Consider the following 11,469-nt stretch of genomic DNA (forward strand, 5'->3'; position numbering starts at 1 on the left):
CCCTGGTGGAGCAGGCTGTCCCCCTGCAGCACACGGGTCCCACACGGAGCAGATCTCCACGCTGCAGCCCGTGGAGGAGCCCCCGGTGGAGCAGGTGGATGTGGCCTGGAGGAGGCTGCGGCCCACGGAGAGCCCCCGCAGGAGCAGGCCCCGGGCCGGAGCTGCAGCCCGTGGAGAGGAGCCCCCGCAGGAGCAGGGGGTCTGGGGGGAGCTGCCGCCCGTGGGGGACCCGTGCTGGAGCAGTTTGCTCCTGGGGGACGGACCCCGTGGTACGGAGCCGTGTGGGAGCAGGTCTTGAAGAGCTGCTGCCTGTGGGCAGCCCCCGCAGGCTCAGTTGGGGAAGGACGGCATCCCGTGGGAGGGACCCCGCGTGGAGCAGGGGCAGAGAGGGACCGTGAGGGAGCGGCAGAGACAAAGCCACAGGGACTGACCACAGCCCCCGTTCCCCATTCCCCTGTGCCACTTGGGAGAGGAGGGAGGAGAGAGTGGACGAGGGGGGAAGGTGTTTTTAATTTGCTTTTAGTTTCTCACTGCTCTAGTCTGTTAGCAATAGGCAATAAATTACATTTAATCTCCCTATGCTGAGTCTGTTTTGCCCGTGATGGTAGTGGGTGGGTGTTCTCCCTGTCCTATCTCAACCCTTGAGTGCTCTTCCACTGTATTTTCTCTTCCTCTGAAGAGGGGGAGGATAGAGTGCTGTGCTGCAGTTCAGCTGTCCAGCAGGGTGAAACCACCACTCTTCCTCGTTTAGAAAGTCTTACCTGTTGAATGTGACCCTCTTTCCATATGTGCACCCTCACTGAAGGTACACAAAGCTTCCTGCCATGTAATCCATATGACAATGTGGGAATGCAGAGCAAGGTTGGATCTCGAAACTACAACTTCTTGCAGGGTTATTTAAGGCTGCCCTTATTTACTGATATTCGGAGTCACATATGATTCGGAGTCATATATTTAGGTCACTGCCAGTATTAACTGATATTCAGATTTTAAATGAGTATGCCTAGTGGTGACATGATTTTACTTAGGTTTTGCCTTACAAGACTTGTTTGTCTGAATATCTTCTGTCCTTCATGATATGTGCCAGTGTTTTTTGTTCTGCTTTTTAACTCACTTTCTGGTATTTAACAGATGGATGCAATGCTTATATGGCTATATACTGTAGTTCTCTAAGAAGTAATGAGCGCATACAAAGATATTGCTTGCACCATTCTCAGGTATTCTGATAGCCCCAGTGGAAGAAAAAGAAGCTTGGAAAACTGCATGAGGTAAAACCACACAGACACTTCCATGGCAGAATATAAATACTTAGTTTGGAATTGTTGAGAGGTCTGCAAACCCTGGTTGGAAGTATAAATATCCCAGCCTCCACTGAATGAAAGGAATGAATGTGACACTACTGAAATTAAGGGTGTGGCTCAGCTCTCTTTATGCCACGTAGCTGAAGTGGGTTCCTCTCCGGATGTCTTTTACCATCCTTTAAAGGAAAGTTTCTGCCCTGGTAGCTGAGATACAGCACCACATGATGTGCACATTCGTAATCTATTTCTGTCCAAGCCAAGGTTTATTGTAAGTCACTGCTGGGTAAGCATGTTTGAGCCTCCTCTGAACACAGATCCTGACCCTAATTTACCTGTGAGATGGAGAATGTCCACTGCATGGATGACTCTAGAGGCAAGCATGTCTTAAACCAATAGAGTAAGCTCTAGAAAAGCTCATTTTATGCCAGCACTGCTGTTTCCTGTCCTGAGGCAGCATCAATGAATCAGTGTGAATGCTCTCATTGTCAGTGAGGTGCTAGCATGCCCTTACAGAGTGCAAATCCACATGCACTTAACACCCTGGTGAGATGAGAAAAGAATTATATAACCACAAAACAGATAGATGACTGAGAAAAGCCAACTCTTTTAATGCTTCCTAGATCTCAGCTTTGCTTTTCTGAAGGAAAACTGAGACCTAACATAATTTAAACCATTTTTGTTTATTTGTTTTTCTTTAGTTTTGCATCTCAGAATACTTCTGTAGCAATGGTTCTGCACAATTATGTTTTTCTGCTAGGAAGTAAAAGAGTGGTCCCTATAAATATCCATGTTATGAGTGTGAGTTTACTTACAATTACGGAAAAAATGGAATAATTAATCTATTTCTTTCAGTTTCTTCCTATTTTTTTCTATTTCTTTTAGTTTGTTTTTATTTCTTTACATTAGGTAGGATCCCAAGTTGTAATGATGGTTAGATATTTGCAGTGATCATTATCATGTAGTGATAGAGCTGAAGGTTATTCACAATATTTATTTCACTTCTAATTAGTTGGCTTCAAAGCTGATGGCTTTGCTGGTGTCATCGTGTTCTCATTTAGAGATAAAACAAGCCATACCGAAAGGTAACTCTCACTCTTGGCATATGAGTCTAGCTTCAAATGAACAGGATTTTCAAACCCGGAAAGAAAGACAGAGAGTATCTGTTTGATAAAAATGAGGAAGAAAAAAGAATAGACAAAAGGTGAAAGAGAAAGGGAAGGGCGCTCAAGGAAATGGCTACATACAGATACATTACAAAATGTTGGTGATCCCAAAGAAGACAAATTAAAGACTACTCAGCAAAAGGCTGGACAGTGTTTAAAGCCAGTTATGGTATCCATATAGGCATAGGGATGAAACTATACACTGTGCCTTCAAAGGTGCACAAATGCCCAATGTTATTCTTCCTGCCTATTCAGAAATGGAAAGACAGCTGGTACCTTCAAAAAAGAGTGAGAAGACAGTGTATAGGAGAGTTTTATCACCAAAAGGGCATCAGGAGACTGTGTCAGTGAACTCGGAGAATTAGTGTGAGCTGTGCTGTGTGTTGGCTGTGCCAGAGACAACCCCTCTCCACTCACTTGAGAATAAAGAAATGCTTAAACTTTGGCAGTTTCTCAGTCTGAGATACTCACTGAGAGGGAGTGTATTGTAATTTCACCTAATTTAAGCTATCTAGAAGTTAAGCACTGAGATCATACTGATCATCTGAGGTCCCTCTATAGCCAGTAGAAGAAGACAGACACCTTCCAGAAGTGATTTGTGTCACCCTGGTATATAGCAGAAAAAAGGTAGAACCTCCTCATGGTGGAGACCATTGCATTGCCTCCAAATCCACCCTATGGACCCATCTTCAGTCATTTCAGACCCAGATCGCAAGGGGATTTTCAGGGTGCCAAATATGTAACAAATGGTCATGTCCTCTCTTGCCATAGCTGTGCAAGAGCAAATGGCACTGAATGCAAACAGTATGAGATGCAGTGTAAAAAAGACAAATCGTAGCACAAGGACTACCAGATACTTTGCCTACATGTGCTCATATACTTGGGCTTCATAGGTTCACGCTCTATAAAGGAACTGTAGAATAAAGTTCCTGAGGTTCATTAGACTTACTGGTATGTGTTCTGGTTAATCATAAGGCTAAATATAGTGCTTCCTGCTGAAATACAAGCACCAGAAAACATACTCAGTCTGGAGAAGTTCATGTCCACAAGACCATAACCAATTCCCAGTTGTGACATATGTTGTTGTTACACCCAGAATAGGCAATGTTGGCAGATCTTCTTACTGCTTTCCCAGTGCCAATCTGCTCTTTTCTTCTTCCAGGAGAATTACGATACATCTTGCTAATAATTTGTGCCACAACATACATAGTACTGAAATTCCCTTTGAAGTAAAAATCTAGCCATGGTCAGTATTGTCTCTGGTGTCACGTGCCCAAAGTAGTTGTATAAAGAGTTTCAATGAGTCAAGCATAAAAAAATGTCTATTTCTTTCCACTGACTGTAAGGGAAGCAAGTACGACTAACATAAGGCTATCTCTTTGAAGTTAAATGATATGAGTCCAACAATTGCGAAGGTTTTTTATTGTTTTAAGGCTTGTGCATAGGTGAGTTGTCCTAAATGCGTCATCTTTTGATGTTAGACAGACTTTGAGTATTCTGTCCCCATAAGCAAATGAGGACAATCCTGTTTAGGATTATGAAACTGCAATAAATGCATAAATGTTGGAAAACTACACTTGAGATATAGCTATCAACAGTTCATTATCAAAACTGAGGATGTCATTGAGGTAGTGACTCTGCTAGGATCTTGTCCTGGTGTGTTATTGTTCAGTTGTTTTATGTCCTGAATGATGGAGTAGTGAACAGGTGTTAAATTTGCAAATGTTATACAGTTAGAACGTGTGGCAGTAGTCTGAAGATGCACAATCAGAGTTTAAGATTAACCTTCTGAATTGTAAAACTGGTCTGATGTACAAGGGATGTTTTCCTATAGAGAAAACACAAGCATTATAATCATATGAACACCCAATAGCCCAATAGGAAAGAATTATATTTCCAGGTCAAGAAAAGAAAATATGACCAAAGAGAAAATATTGTAAGCAAATGAGTTGTTCAGTCTAGGGAAAAATAAATAAATAAATAAATTAAAAAAAAAAAAAGACAATCTTCAAAGATCTTAAACATTTTTGAGAGAAAGGGAATAAATTGTTTTCCAATGTGCATGTAGGGCTTTTATTGGAATAAAGGAGACTTGGCAAGTTTGGATGTTAGGAGAGCTTCCTAATGGTAAGCACTGTACTAGGTCATCTGGATGGGGACAAGAATCACCATCCTTAAGGAAGGTCTTTAAGACAGCCTAGACAAACTGCTGTCAGGAGGATTGTAATTGGAGATGGAGGAAATATTAAGTAAACTCCTAAGATGCTCCATTTACTAAGTTGTTCTGACACAGCACTCTGTAAGGCATACCAGGGCTCTGCCCATGGATGCTTTGTTTTACCACTTTATTTCTGCAGCCTATGTGAAGATGGTGAGCTACTTTGCTGTTGCAATGTGTTCTTATAGATTTGACACATCTGGCTGACACTTCACAGACTGTTGCTGTGTGATAACCCTAACAAAGTTCACCTCAAGGCTTTTTCCTGCTTGGGAATTAGGTCACAAGTTTCATCTCAAGGTCTCCCTTTTATTTTCATATCATCTCAACATCCAGTGCCCTATAACATTTGGCAGTTAAAAGAAATTCACTATTATAAAGAAGTCTCTGATGTTGAATCAGCACCTCGGACTGTGCCAAAGACAAGCTGTGAGCCTGAGCAGTTGAGCCATGGTGAAACAGATCATAGAAGATAGAGGAATGATGAAATCTGGGTAACAAAACTCATGAAAAAAGCCCTGCCTCAAAACTAACAGCAAAACAACAAAATAATCAGCATTGCTCCAGTGGAGCTTTGCAGCTTATGGGAGTAGAAGATTGGACCTGTTTTGCCCTACACATTAAAAAAACAAGTGAACTGCGATCCATACTGAAAACTTTCCTATAGCAATAACAATGGTTTATTCACCTCTTGTGCTTGTAATGAATTACCAAGGCTTTCATTAGTACAGTCACTGATGTGTCATGCCCGGTATTCCTGGCAGACTTGTCATTTTATGTAACACAATGTGCAGGGCAAAAGAAAAAAAATAATAAAAAAAAAAATTGGTCAACCTCCCAGTGATGCACTGGGCACAGGAAACTCAAAAGGACAATTGTTGCTAAATATGTTTGCTTAGAAAACATAATAATTGGAATTTAACCCTCAGTGTGGTGGCATTTTCTAGGACTGCCAGAGAAACCAAATGTTTCACAAGACACCTGTGTTCAAATAACACATGTATGACAAGATTTGGTTGGAGAAAGACATAAGATATTATCCTGTATTAGAGTAAGAGACTCATGCCCCCCTCTTTTTGCAAAAATATCTTGCTGCTAAAGTGCATTAACATTTGTTTGGTTAACACCCATTGCTAGTCTAAAAGGGACACTGGGAATTAATGCTGCTGTGAGTTGCTTGCTGCTAAGCAGCAGAGTGTGTGGCTCTCCCTCCCCAGCATAAGCTTGGGGAGAATTAATGCCTATTTTGGAAGATGCCTTCAGACAAAAGATGATGAGAGCCAGCTTAGCCGCACCCTTTCTCTAACACTACGCACTCTGCAGGCAGTTTGAAAGATTCATGACGCAGAACGCTTCCTCTTTTGGAGAGGCTGTGAGGTACAAGAGAATCACGGTGAAAGAAAAGCTGATTCCTCGTGCAAGCTTATTTAGCACTTGTCTGGGAAATTCCCTTCTGTGTCCCAGTTGGAAGACAGTCATCTTTATTATTTCACGTCACAGAAGTGTCAAAAAAGGGTATCGGTCTTTTCACCAACATGATATCCAGCTGTACAGTTTTCATGGACGTAGAATTGAGGTTGCCAGAGAAAAGTAAATGTTTATTCCGGAGCTGGGCAGCCTGGGAACCCTAAATAGCTGTTGGAATGGAGCCTGCAGAGTGTAGATGTTTAAGATCAGTCAGTGATCGCACCTAACAAGGCCCATGCTGCATTCACTAAGAGGCAGCTGAAGGACACCAGCTCAGCTAGAGCCATTTTCATAGTAGATACCTACAACCTAGGGAGACAAATGCCACCTGGGGTTTTCTTGTACCTGTGATGAAAAAGCCTGCTGTGCTAACACATTCACCACTGCATTTGACACTGAGGGTCTTTTCCTCACAGAGAAGGGAACAACTTTAAATGAAAATTGAAGCAAACACTCCCAAGACATTCGTGAGTGATCTGCTCTTCAGATGCCTTAGATACCTCCTTCAAGAGGAAACAATTGTCCAACCATCATCTCTCTATATCTGTCTGAACTAAATTCATCGTAGATGTAAATAGGTTTACGTCTGCTTATACATCTGCTCTGAATTTCATTAATTTATCCCTACAGTAACAGATTTTGTCACTTCATATACTCACTGATAAACTTTTCTTTTTTACTCTTATGACTTGGAGGGGAAAAAATGAAAGAAGAGGAAAAAAGAGCAGAAACAGGGAAGTTCTGTAGTAAGGATGCTCACATATATTGATATAAATATATATATATTTTTAAGAAAATCTGTCAAAAGAGAGTTATGTTAATGAGGTTACCATGGTAAAATGTACAGATTTTTTTATTATTTTTTTTATTTTTTCCTAAGAAAAGGAAAAACTTGGTAGGTCTTTAGAACCTGTTTTGATTTCACTCAATCATGAAATACCTAAAAGAAAATAAATTCTATGGACTTTATGCCTTTAAATCTTGCTCATTATGGGGTAACACAACGTGTTGGTTCCTGGCACACCAGGCAATTCACAAATAACTACCGGACAGGTTTCCGAGAGCTGAGGTCCGGCCTCCCAAAGGGATTTAGGTGTCCAGCTCTGTAGGAGGATATTACAGACCCAGAGTTTACCGTACAGTGAACAGTCAGATGAGAAGCTAGGAGGGGAATTCCCGGCAGTCAGCATACGGAGCAAGTGGGTGCTGAGACTGGCTGACAGCAAATGCTAAAGAGGGGGATGTGTCTGAAATATTCCTTCTTTCCTGGATTTAGGAGTGTAAGTCAGGGATTCAGACTAAAATCCCTCACACCTAAAACCACTCTTGGCTGCCTTAGTCGTGCTGTAAGGTGCCAGTTGTGCTCAGGCACATCTCTTGCAGAGAGGTTCCCAAGTGGTTTTGCACTTAGCTATCACCTCACACTTATGTTGACAAGCAGGACAGATTCTCCTCCTAACCAGACAGTGGATTCCAAGAAGCACCTCCTGAATGTTGGTGTAAATCTTTTTAAGTCAGTGCCATTCTTATAGGAAACACAGCCTCTGTACTCCAACGTTTTTGTATGGACAGCACTGAACAGAAGATATGGGAAAACATTTTCCTTCCAGCCAGAAGTGCCTGAAAAGAGGTGCCAGAAAATCTATGAGTGAAAATCTATGGGCAGAAGGTAGGAATTGCTGTTGTCTCTGAAACTGTAATATAGTTATCCTAGCAATTGCTGGTTGCCTGCTGATGCACTTGGCTGGCAGAGTTGCAGGATACCAAATCCTTCTTGAGAGAAGAGTGACTTTAGTTTGCTAAAGTTCCCCCGGTTCCTCTGTTCATTTGGCCTCTGGACCGACGTGTGTTCCCTCTGCCCTTCAACTTTGACTGTTCCTTCACCTAAATGGAAAATTCCCAGACAAGTCCTGCTAGCCAAGACCAAATTTGCCGTCACTAACATTTGTTTCTTGTTCAAATAGTAGAGAGATCCTGAATGATTTGACATGTGGGAGCACAGAACAAAGCCTGCCACTTTACCAACAAGTACATTTGTTTTCTGATTGAAATGTTAAATGAGGATTGTGCTACAGACGTTCAGAACCTGATTTGTTTCAGACAAAAAAAAAAAAAAGGGTTGTTGGCCCTGGGATCTTGGCAATTAAATATCCAGTCCTGTGAGCTTGAGTTTTCACTCAACTGTCTCTACTGTAACTAAATAATGTTGAGAGTACACTGATTTAAATCATCTGTGAAGAATCAGCCCTCAGCTCAAAAGCTACTTTCTCCCCCTTGTTCCCATCAGATATGTTCTTCATTGCCTGTCTTAAACACTTACATAAGGTTGGCAGTCATCTCCCTCTATTTCTAGATACATAATTGAAGAAAAACCCCAACTCCACCTTCAAGCATGATTTGGCACATAAGCTATAAGTCATGCCTAGACAAACTTTCTGCACAAAACCCAGCTCATCCAATATTGGGGAGACTGGAATTTGTCCTTTTTTGGTTTCAGGGTAGTTTATGGAGATTGGGTATGTAGGCCTCGGAGCCCTTGGCCAAGTGCTGGGGCATTTGCCTTTAGCCTGAATCAGATGGAGTGGAGATCATTTGGTGGAAAAAGGGACGTAACGACTTGGGCACCAATTAGATCTGTGTTGTGGAGGGCATTTCTGAACAGATGTTGCCCTGGAACTATGGTGCCCTCGTACTGCAGTCATCACTTGGGTTAAATCTTCCACCCATGTGTTGCTGCTCTACTCACATCTTCTCTTTCCTCCTTCCCTACTGTGTTTATGTTGTTGATTTCGTTCATCATATCTGCCAGTTCCCTCTGTTTTAAGTGCAGAATATTTGTTCTTTTGCCAATATCTCCTTATGTTTCCCCACTTGGTGGTTCATCTTTGCTGCCTCTCTTCATGCAGTATGGAAGGTGTGGGGGTGCTGGTATAATCACCGTGCAAGCAATTAATAACAACACATCAGTGATGATCATGAGTTCATTCACATCAGAGCTTAGAAAGGTAAGATTGGTCAACAGCTCCCCGTATTTCTTTCAGATGTGCATTGACTGTGTATATATTATAAAAGTTTGTCTTTATTTCAGCTTTTTTATTATTATTATTATTTTATTTTTATTTTGCAGTCTGCATGATAGTGTTATTCTTCTGGTGGCATCTAGTTCCAAAATATGAAAGGTGGGTAGTGGCTATCAAGAGACAAATGGAGAGTCCCAGGATGAACATACAGTTAGTTATGTTAGCTAACCCCAAAGGGAGGTGGTCAATCTGCTGCTCTTGAGGAACATTGGATTCGTGTGCATGCCAAGGGTACCTCACTGGTGAGAAGAAAGGTCTTGCTCAGTACCCTGTCTCTGGCATGGGCCAGTCAGGGGTACCTAGGGGAGACTGTAGGAATCATGCTGCAACAAGCATGCTGCAACACTTCCCCAGCCCATTTTCCTGGCTTCTAGTAATTTTCCTTGGAGGGATTCCTTCTCACCTTATCAGTACTGGTACAGAGGTTGTTTGGTCACCCAGACCCTAATTGTAGGAAGAAGTGAGTAAAGAGGGAATTTCCTGTGAACACAGCTGAATAGGATGGGCAGCTCCATCCCACAGGTGCCAGTCTGGGACACGTGGAAAGTACTTGCTCTTGTGAACTATTTATAGACTCTTCTTTCTCCAGTCCCCTGAGGTGACATATGCCCTGTGTCTTGGGCATCTGGTTGTTATGACCACAGAACCTGGTCGCATATGATCTTCTAGTCTCAGAGACAGTCTGCAGTAAATAAAAAGTTTTGCCGAACAGAATACAACTAGCACTGAGTTTATTTTATATTAATATTCCACCACGCACTGTCTCTGGGTAAATTTGATTTTTGATTTGTCTGTCATGTTGTTCCTCGTTGCGATTCCTCTGTAATTAGAAGTGTGAAACTAATAATTATTTTGTCCCCATTCCTTCACATTTTTTCCCCCCACTGGTACAGTGCTGTTGTGTAAATGCACAATAAAACGGAATGAAATAAAACTGGTTATTTGGAAAATCAAAAACATCTTATGACCAGAAAGAATAAGAACTTGGGGACAACAGGCTTCAGACATCCAGATTTTTATTTAAGCAGTTTTCAGCTTTGCATCTGAATCATCTTTTGAAAGCTGAATATACTTAGGAAAAAAAAAAAAAAAAGAAAAAAAAACACTCTTATGCAGGTGTGTATTTGTTTTTATCTTCATAGTGACTTATTGCCCAAGTGAAAAAGCCTTCAGTTAATTTAAGTACAATTTAGAATTTGACACAAGTGCACTGATGTAAATGAAAAAAAAAAAAAAAAAGGAGGCAGAGAGGTAGGCTGATTTGAAATGCTCTACTATAAGGACTTGTGCCTGGGGACTTTGCTTCTGACTCTGGATCAGATTTTGCTTAGTTTGAAGCCAGAGCAACCCCCCTGGCTTACGGAGTAACACCAGCTGCTAAAGCCCACAGAGGTCCGATAACTCAGGGGTTAATCTGAGGCATGTACACAAGTCCTGCTGTGATAAAACCAGAAGCGATGAGACCTTTTGCTCCGGAGGACGTTCTGGCACTGCTGGGAGATTCATTTTGTCTGCAAAACCAAGCATGTAATTTCCCTTCTCCCTCGCTCTCCCTTTCTGTCCCTGTGTCCGTCCAGCCCTGTGGCTCAGTCTCCCCGGTGACACCAGTGCAGCTGACCTTCAGCAGAGCAGTGTTAGATGTACTTTCACTGCAGGGCGTGGGCTAGGGAGCCCCCAGATTGGCTTTTTTCCTGCTGATCAGAAGAGATGCAGGAGGGCAAGCTTGCAAAAACCCTGAGACACCTCTGTGTCCGAATGAAAAAAAGCGAAGAAATGAAGTAAATTGAAAAAATAAACAAAAATATCTGTCCCTCAGCATCCAAATCACATCTATAGAAAGTTTCCACTTGTAGTGGTGTTATGTTGGATTTACACAGCGGTCACAGGGATTAGAAGTTACCCCTACCATCAGTCAGCTAAGAGCAGCTTGTGTTAGCCTGTGTCAATAGTGTGTCTGTCCACACAGCCGTCAGGCTTGGCACAAGAAATGCATCCACGTCTCCACAGAACCAGCAGAAGAGACTTTTTCTACCTGTTTTCAACTGAAACAGAGATATTTCCGTCTCTAGAGTGCAGATTTAGTTGTCAGCTTTATTTACTACTTTCGGATGTCACCAGCCGCCAGTGAAGCTGAGCGTGAATAACTTACCAGCCTGCACAGATAACTCTTCTTTTCCTTTCAGTCCAGCTTCAGACAGAAATCCCGCACAAGCTCTCACTCCGATCTGTGTGCTGAATGA

The sequence above is a fragment of the Anser anser genome (genome assembly GCF_964211835.1).
Source record: "Anser anser genome assembly, chromosome: 2".
NCBI lineage: Eukaryota > Metazoa > Chordata > Aves > Anseriformes > Anatidae > Anser > Anser anser.